At 61.0% G+C, this 8,718-nt stretch overlaps 1 pseudogene; it reads right to left on the reverse strand.

Moving 5' to 3' along the window:
• Positions 1–6,283: 6,283 nt before the first annotated feature.
• On the reverse strand, positions 6,284–6,935 carry LOC103253049 (annotated as a pseudogene).
• Positions 6,936–8,718: the final 1,783 nt, after the last annotated feature.

Genomic DNA, 8,718 nt, shown 5'->3' on the forward strand with positions numbered 1-8,718 from the left:
GGTGGCCATGAGGGTGCCAATGCACTCCGGCTTCAGCGACAGAGTGAGACTCTGACTCAAAAGAAAAAAGTATTTTTTGTAGAGATGGAGTCTTGCTATGTTGCCCAGGCTGGGCTCACACTCCTGGCCTGAAGTGATCCTCTCACCTCGGCCTCTTGAGTAGCTGGGACTACAGGCGTGAGCCATGGAAACTGTCCTTGACTCCCTTGGGAAATCCATCTGAGGTTGCCCCGACCCATTCTCCAGCAGACAGTTTTATCCCAAGATATGTCCACGGGCGTCAACTCTTCCTACATCCTATGCACCTCAGGGAGACCAGAGAGGGTGAGAGAGCCTGCTGGGTCGCACAGCCAAGCCATCAGAAGCAGAAGAGTGAGCCTGGTCCAGGCAGGCAAGACCACTCACCTTCCAGCCTGGGGAAAGAGGACGGTGGGACCCTCAGTCTGAGTGCCCCCAGGAAACCCTCCCCCCCAGAACTCAGCGATCTCATTCCCTCATTCTTGCCGCAAGCACTTATTGAGCAACTGCTGTGTGCCAAGTCTTATTTGTGACCCTGGGACCCAAGCACACCCATGTACTCCCTCCTGGGGCGCACAGGCTGGTGGGTGGTGGGGAAGGAGGGGGGTGATCAGAGTGTGATGAGGGTGCCCAGGCCCCCTGAGCTGTGCCTGACACTCCCAAAGGGGGTGATGAAATGTGAAGAACACCTGGGTCTGGTGGCTCACGCCTGTCATCCCAGCACTTTAGAAGGCGAGAGGATTTCCTGAGTCCAGAGGTTCAAGACCAGCCTGGGCAACTGGGCGAGACCTCATCTCTACCATGAATCAAAAAATTAGATGGGCGTGGTGGCGCGCACCTGTGGTTCCAGCTACCTGGAAGGCTGAGGGAGAAGGATGGCCGGAGCCCGGCAGGTCGAGGCTGCGGTGGCCGGGAGCGTGCCACTGCACTCTAGCCTGGGCGACAGAGTGCGACTCTGACTCAAAAAAAATTAAAAATAAACTTTATTTTTAAAAAAACGTGGAGGAGGAAGAGGAGAGGGCGGCGTGCTCAGTGCAGCGGGAACGGCAGAGGCGACGGTTCGGAGACAGCCAGGGTGGGTCTGAGCCCCTGGCCGGGCGGGTGGCAGAGCGAGAAAGTCGGGGAGCTGCCGGGGTGTGGCGAGACGCGTCCTCGGCCTCGCGGCGCTGGGGAGCCAGGGCGGGATAGGGCGGGGGCGCCGGGTTGGGCCTGCCCTGGATGGAGGAGGTCACCGGGACTCTGCCCGGGGGTCGCCCGGGGGGGACGCTTAGGGTCGGCCCGGCCTCTCCCCACCCTCGCCGCGCCGGAAGGGACGTCCAGCAGCCAGAAGCCCAGCGGCCGAACCTGGCGTGGCGCACGCTCTTTTTAGCAGGTGCTCTTCGGGGCGCTGGAGCGCTGGGCTGACTCCCGCTAGGCTGCCATGGCAACACTCTGCGTCCCCTGCGGGGCCAGGACGCTGTGGCCTCCGCCAGGGGCCCCCTGCCTCGGCTCCTCTCTGGGCGTGGGGGGGGAGGGGACGGATTGGGGGGCAGAGAAGGGGTGGCGTGCCCGGGAGGCCGAGACGTGGGTTGGAATCCCGGGTCCGCAGCCACGTGCCCTGTGGCCGCAGCCTCACACTTGTCCTGGTTCCTTTTTTCCTTTTTGGAGTGGGGGTCTCCCTCTGTCGCTCAGGCTGGAGCGCAGGGGCACGCTCGGTCACCGCGGACTGGACCTCCTGGGCCAGGGCGGTCCTCCCACCTCAGCCTCCCCATGAGTTGGGCCTACAGGCACGCGCCACCATTCCTGGCTCGTTTTTAGATTTTGTGTCGAGATGGAGGTCTCGCTAGGTCGCCCTGGCTGGTCTCGAACTCCCGGGCTCAAGGGATCCTCCTGCCTCGGCCCCCCAGAGCTCAGAGATGACAGGCGTGAGTCACCGCGTCCGGTGAAGAGGCTGTTCATCCTGGTGACGGAGTCTGTTGGGGGCCGCCGAACACTGCACCTGAGGCGTGTGCCGGGCGGCCTCGGCCGGGTCCAGCCTGGGGTCTTGCAGCTGGGGGGCTCAGAACTGTGCCTGGCGCATCCCCAGCACCCACGACAGGAACAGAGTTCGTGGCTTATGATGACCGCGAGCGTAAATGATAGAACCAAAGCAGAAGCCCCAGGACGCTGTCCATGGTTATTGGATTCATCCAGCTGCGCATGGTGGCTCACACCTGTCACCCCAGCGCTTTGGGAGGCCGAGGCAGGAGGATCGCTTGAGGCCAGGAGTTGGAGACCAGACCAGGCAACCCAGTGAGACCCTGTCTCTAAAAAAAGAAAGAAAGTCTGGGGCTCGGTGGCTCAGCCTGTAATCCCGTGCTTTGGGAGGCCAAGGTAAGTGGATTGCCTGAGACCCTGGGTTCAAGACCCGCCTGGGTAACTTGGCGAGACCTAATCTCTACAGTAAATTAAAAAAAATTTTAGCTGGGTGTGGTAACGTGCACCTGTAGTTCCGGCTACTTGGAAGGCTGAGGGGGAAGGATCGCCAGAGCCCAGCAAGTGGAGGCTGCAGTGACCAGGAGTGGCCACAGCACTCCAGTCTGGGTGACAGAGTGAGACTCAAGAAAGAAAGAAAGAGAAAGAGACAAAGAAAGAAAGAAAGAAAGAAAGAAAGAAAGAAAGAAAGAAAGAAAGAAAGAAAGAAAGAAAGGAAGGAAGGAAGGAAGGAAGGAAGGAAGGAAGGAAGGAAGAGATAGATTCATCTGCTGAACTAGGCTCATGGTCATGCCTGTGTCTAGGCACTTAGGGAGGCTGAGGTAGGAGGCTCGCTTGAGGCCAGGAGTTGGAGACCAGCTCGGGCAACATAGCGAGACCCCATCTTTACTATGTATGGTATATGTGTGTGTGTGTGTGCATGTGTGTGTATATATATAGATATATATATATCCCTCAGAGAGAGAGATAGAGAGACACAGACACAAAAGCAGACAGAGATAGAGACAGAAAGTCAGAGACAGAGAGGGAGATAGACACAGAGATACAGACAGAAAAGCAGAGACAGAGAGAGAGACAGAGATAGAAACAGAAAGTCAAAGACAGAGAGAGAGACACAGACGTAGAGAGACACACACAACAACAGAGACAGAGACCGAGACTGAAAGACAGAGATAGATAGGGAGACACACAGAGACACTGACAGAGACAGAAGGCACAACCCCCGGCCTTGGCTGCATCTTTGCCTCCCCGCCTCCCTAGCTCCCTGGGTTGAGATTGGAGGCCTGCTCCCCCCAGGTAGGCCATAGCCCCCACAGATGCCCCTTGATCCAGCAGAACCTGCTGCCTGCCCACCAGCACCAAGTCCCTCCAGCCCCCACAGACCCCAGACAATTCTCCCCAGGGACTGTCGTGGCCCTGGGATGTGCTGGACCTCATCATCAAATGAGGATAAGCTGGGCACGGTGGCTGATGCCTGTTATCCCAGCACTTTGGGAGGCCAAGGCAGGAGGATCACTTGAACCCAGGAGTTGGAGACCAGGCTGGCCAACATAGTGAGACTCCATCTCTACCAATAAATAAATAGATAAGGCCAGGCTTGGTGGCTCAGCCTGTCATTCCAGCACTTTGGGAAGCCAAGGTGAGTGGATTGCCTGAGCCCGTGGGTTCGAGACAAGCCTGGGCAACTTGGTGAGGCCTCCTCTCTACAATCAACCAAAAAATTAGCCGGGCATGGTGGCATGTGCCTGTAGTTCTGGCTATTTGGAAGGCTGAGGGGGAAGGATCGCCAGAGCCCAGCAGGTTGATGCTGGGGTGGCCGTGAGCATGCCCTGCCTTCCAGCCTGGGCCACAGAGTGAGATTCCAACTCAAAAAATAATAAATAAATAAACCATGAGAATAACATGCTACCCGTCAACAGAGCCCAGCCATATGCCTGGTGCTTGACCGTTTACAATATATTTTTTAATTTTGATCTTATTTGAGAGAGAGAGAGTCTGGCTCCACTGTCCAGGCTGGAGTGCAGTGGCACAATCCCAGTTCACTGCAGCCTCCAACCCCTGGGCTCCAGCAATCCTCCCACCTCGGCCTCCTGAAGAGCTGGGATGGCAGGTGCCACAATACCCAGCTCATTTTTCTTTTTCGTTTTTTGAGTTAGAGTCTCACTCTGTCACCCAGACTGGAGTGCAGTGGTTGCTCCCGGCCACTGCAGCCTCGACCCGCTGGGTTCCGGCGATCCTTCCCCTCAGCCTTCCGAGTCTGGCTCATTTTTATAACTTGTGCAGAGACGGGGGTCTTGTTACGTTGCTCAGTTCTGGCCTCCCAAAGCACCAGGGTGATGGGCGTGAGCCACACCACCTGGCCCATTCTGTAGACACAGAGAGGGTGAAGGACTGGCCTGGGTCACCCAGCAGACGGCCGAGCTGGGGCCGGAACCCAGGCCTGGCTGTCACCCTCTCACACCTGGCAGGTTGGGGCACACCCAGGACAGGCAGGCAGCAGGCAGGGGTGTGCCTGGGGCAGGGGAGAGCCTGGAGACCCCACCACCACCATGGTGGGTCGGAGGCCACAAGGGAGGCTGCAGCCCAGGCCCTTGCCCAGACCCAGACCCCGAGGCAGCTGGACACTGAGGGGTGGGGGGAGGGCGAGGAGGGCTAGGAGGAGGGGCGGAGGGGAAGGGGTGGCATGGTTGCACCATTCATCAGCTTGGCAAGGAGGAGAGGATGGGTGTGGAGGTGGGAGGGAGCCCATGCCCTGCCCGCCATGACAGTTGCCCTCCTTGACAGTCCCCTGTCTCTCCTCCCTGACTAAACCCCAGTGGGTCTGTGGCTCATCCGGCCGGGGTGGGATGGGGGAGGGGCAGACACGGAGGTCAAGGTCAAGAAATAAAGGTCAAGCCTGGGCCACATTCCATCTGGCCGCCCCTCCAGACACCCTTGTCTAAGCCTCACGCCCACACGGTCAGCCATCGCCTGCCCTATGCCAAGAAGGAAACTGAGGCACAGCACAGGAACATGTTCACACAGCTGGGGAGAGGAAGGGCTATACCCAGAGATTCTGTCCCCGGGGTCTCCTCCCCGTGTGTTCGCAACCTGGCCTGGGCAGCGTGGCGGGTGTGGTGTGTGCCACTCGGCTCTCAGGGACACTCGGCTCTGACACCTGCAAAGACAGTCCCAGCCGGCAGCCTCGGCCACCCCAGGCGTGGTCTTGCCAAGCTCTCGCAGGCCCATCCAGGTTGGGGAAACTGAGGCCCGAGGAGACACCGCAGGGTCCCAGGCCCCACCGCCTGCTCCACCAGGCCCTGCTCCCAGCACCAGGGCCTACCGACCCTGGGAGGCTGGACCACATGTCTGGCCTCCTGCCTGCCCAGGCTGCCCCTGAGATACCCTATGTCCACTGCTGCCAGCACTCAGTCAAGCCACCTACTCTAGGAAGCCACCATGGATTCTGCCACCCCATACCAATTCTGCGGGTGGCAACATCGGACAGTCAATCACCAGCAAATGCCCAGCTGGAAGGGCCGGCCCATCAGGCCTCATCGGCTATCATGGTCTGAGAGTCAATCAACAAGTATTCGCAGAAAGCCACCCCAGAACTCTCCCAGTTCTCCCAGGAGACCCAAGACTATCTGTCTCTCTCCTCTCCTCACCCCTGTACCCAGAAGGGCCACTTCTCACTCTCAGACACCCTGGGACCTCAGAGACCGGCCCTGCCGCCTCCAGACACCTGCAGCCTCCCGCCCACCCGCCACTCTCCTTGAGACCCGCTGCGAGGCCCACCCCTCCCTCTGACCTCCGCTTGGCACCAGCTGCCACCTGGGCTCTGCCTGTGCCGGCCTCCCTCTCAGACCCTTGCCCCACATCCCCCCTTAGGCTCTCCCAGGTCCACCTCCCCCTCTTCCTCTGCCTGTGCTGGCCTCCCCCAGACTCTGTGTCCCACCAGCCTCCTCCCTCAGATGCCTCATCACACCAGCCTCGCCCCTCGGCCTCCGCATCACGTCAGCCTCCCGCCACAGACTGAGTCATGCTGGCCTCTGCCCTCAGACTCTGCATCACGCTGGCCTCTCCCTCAGTCTCTACATCACGCCAGCCTCCCCTTCAGCCTCCATATCATGCCGGCCTCACTTTCAGCCTCCACATCATGCTGTCCTCACTGTCAGCCTCTGTGTCATGCCGGCCATCCCTCTCAGACTCTACATCACGCCGGCCTCCCCCTCAGACTCCACATCACGCCGGCCTCCACCCCTGACCTCCGTGTCACGCCGGCCTCACCGTCAGCCTCTATATCATGCCGGCCATCCCTCTCGCTTCCGCATCACACCAGCCTCCCCCTCGTCATGCCAGCCTCCCCCTTGGCCTCCGAGTCACACCAGCCCCCTCCGGCCTCTGCATCACGCCAGCCGCCCCCGCGGCCCCCGTCCCGCCCCGCCCGCTCACCTAGTTCGCGCATGAAGTAGGCGAGGTAGAGGTCCAGCTCCTTGACGGCCATGCCGACGTGGTGTGGCTGCACGCAGAGCACGGGGTGGCCGCACTGGCAGCCTTGACCAGCCGCTCGCTGTCGGCGCTCTCCAGTCGGACGCCCTTGAACAGGAGGATCACGACCAGGTCCAGCCGCCACACCTTGCCAGCCTGGCGCAAACAGTGGATGCGCCGCATCTTGCCCTCCTGGTCGGGGCTGGAGAGCGCGCAGCCCGGCACCCGCTTGCCGGTGACGCCAGCACGATATCCCCGCGGCACTCGGGCCGGATGTCCTTGCACAGCTTGGCCGGCAGCCGCGACGCCCACTTCTGCTTGACCTCGGCCTTCTCGCCCAGCAGCTCGTCCTTCACGGCACGCTCCTCGGCCGCGGACACGCGCTTCTCGTGCTTCTTGAAGTACGCGGGCTTGCGCACCTGCAGGTTGAACCAGGTGTAGGCGAAGGCACGCACGAGCAGCAGCAGCGCCTCGATGAACGGGTGGAACTCATCCTGCGGGGCGTGCGGGCGGGCGGACCCGGCGAGGGCCAGGGAGGCCAGGGCGAGCGACGGAGGCCGGGATGGGAGGCAGGAGGTGGAGGTCAGGGTGGCCAGCAAGACTGGCGCAGGGGGTGGAGGCTGAGGCAGGGACGAGGCAGGGGTGGGGGGCAGAGGCCGGGGCGGGGGGCGGAGGTCAGGGTGGGCAGAAGATCTGGTAGGAAGGCGGAGGCCAGGGCAAGGGACAGGGCAAGGCGGGGGCAGGGATGGGCAAGGGTGGGGGACAGAGGCCGGCGGCCGGGAGGTGGGGAGCTTGGCCCCACTGCCCGACCTGAAAGACTGAGGCCAGGGGCCTGGGCAGACCCACCAAGAGGGAGGGAAAGGCAGCGGGCAGGGGCCACAGTGGACCGTCCACTCACGCCCGCCCCAGGGATCCACAGTTGGAACTGTCAGGCCCCACCGCCCACACAGGAAAACTGAGGCTCGGACCACGCAGAGGTCACTGGTCAAGGGAGAACTTAATGGAGGACCACTGGAATCCCAGTATACAGACAGAGCCGACAAATAACCCTGGAGGGGAGCTCATGCAGGACCCCTGTACAGATGGGGAAATGGAGGCTGGGAGCAGAGGAATGCTGGGACCGCCTCCGTCTCCTAGGACTGCGCCCACCCACTTTCACTGTGAAGAGCTGGACGGTGGAGATCATGGGTGTTTTGAGCGGCCCAGCCCATTGGCAGCTACTCAAATCCATGGCTAAATTAGCCACAGGTGAGATGTGGCGTGCATGGCTGTGGCCCAATAAAACTTTATTTGCAAAAACAGAGCCAAGCATCAGCCCTGGGTAGAGGCTGCAAACCCTGCCATGGAAGCGGCCACCATGGCCTTAAATGCCCAGGCAGGGCCAAGCACACAGTGGCGCTCAACACATGCAGGAATGCATGGCTCAGAACACGTGCTTGGGTCTTGCCTCTCAGCCCCCCTGTCAGCAGTGAACATTGCTGTCCAATGGAGGCCGAGGGGTGTCAGTGGCGCTTGGGTCTTGGGTGATAAAAAGTGTGGCTGTCCCAGCACTTTGGGAAGCTGAGGTGGGAGGATCGCTTGAGGCCAGGAGTTCAAGACCAGCCGGGGCATCAGAGCAAGGCCTCATCTCTCAATTTTTAAAAGTGAGCCAGGCCTGATGGCGCTGCCTGGAGTCCCAGCTACTCTGGAGACAAGGCGGGAGGATGCTTGAGCCCCGGAGGTCCTAGCTGTGGTGAGCCACGATCACACCACTGCCCTCCAGCCTGGGCAACAGAGAAAGACCCCAACCCTAAGAAAAAAACTGAGGACAAGGCATCGCTTCTATGTCACACAGGAGGCAGGCCCGGCAGGACCCGCAGCCACCCCCATACCAGGGGCCGACGGAAGCGTGGGGCATTCCCAAGGCAGCGGCCAGGAAAGCTGAGGCCTGGAGAGGCAAGAAACCCAAACACACCGGAATGAAGCGGGCAGGGTGGGGGTCCCTGGCAGAGTCATTCCTGTCCCCTTCCCCCTCCCACGGACCCACTGGGCTGAGGAGGAAACTGAGGCCAGGGAGCAGGGGTTCCCTCAGGGACGTTCAGAACATTCCGAGGGGCTCCGGGGGCTAATTCACTCCACCTCGTCCCCCGCAGACCCGTACCATAGATGGAAAGACTCGGGTCGGGGAGGCTCTGAGACCGGCCAGAGCTGTGACCTCAACACCCTCCACCTCCCGTCACAACTATCGGGGTCCCAGCATGGCCACCACGCCGGTTCTGCAGACGAGGACACGGAGGC

Source organism: Carlito syrichta, unplaced genomic scaffold (genome assembly GCF_000164805.1).
Source record: "Carlito syrichta isolate Samal-C Ts95f unplaced genomic scaffold, Tarsius_syrichta-2.0.1 Scaffold195898, whole genome shotgun sequence".
In the NCBI taxonomy this organism is placed as follows: domain Eukaryota; kingdom Metazoa; phylum Chordata; class Mammalia; order Primates; family Tarsiidae; genus Carlito; species Carlito syrichta.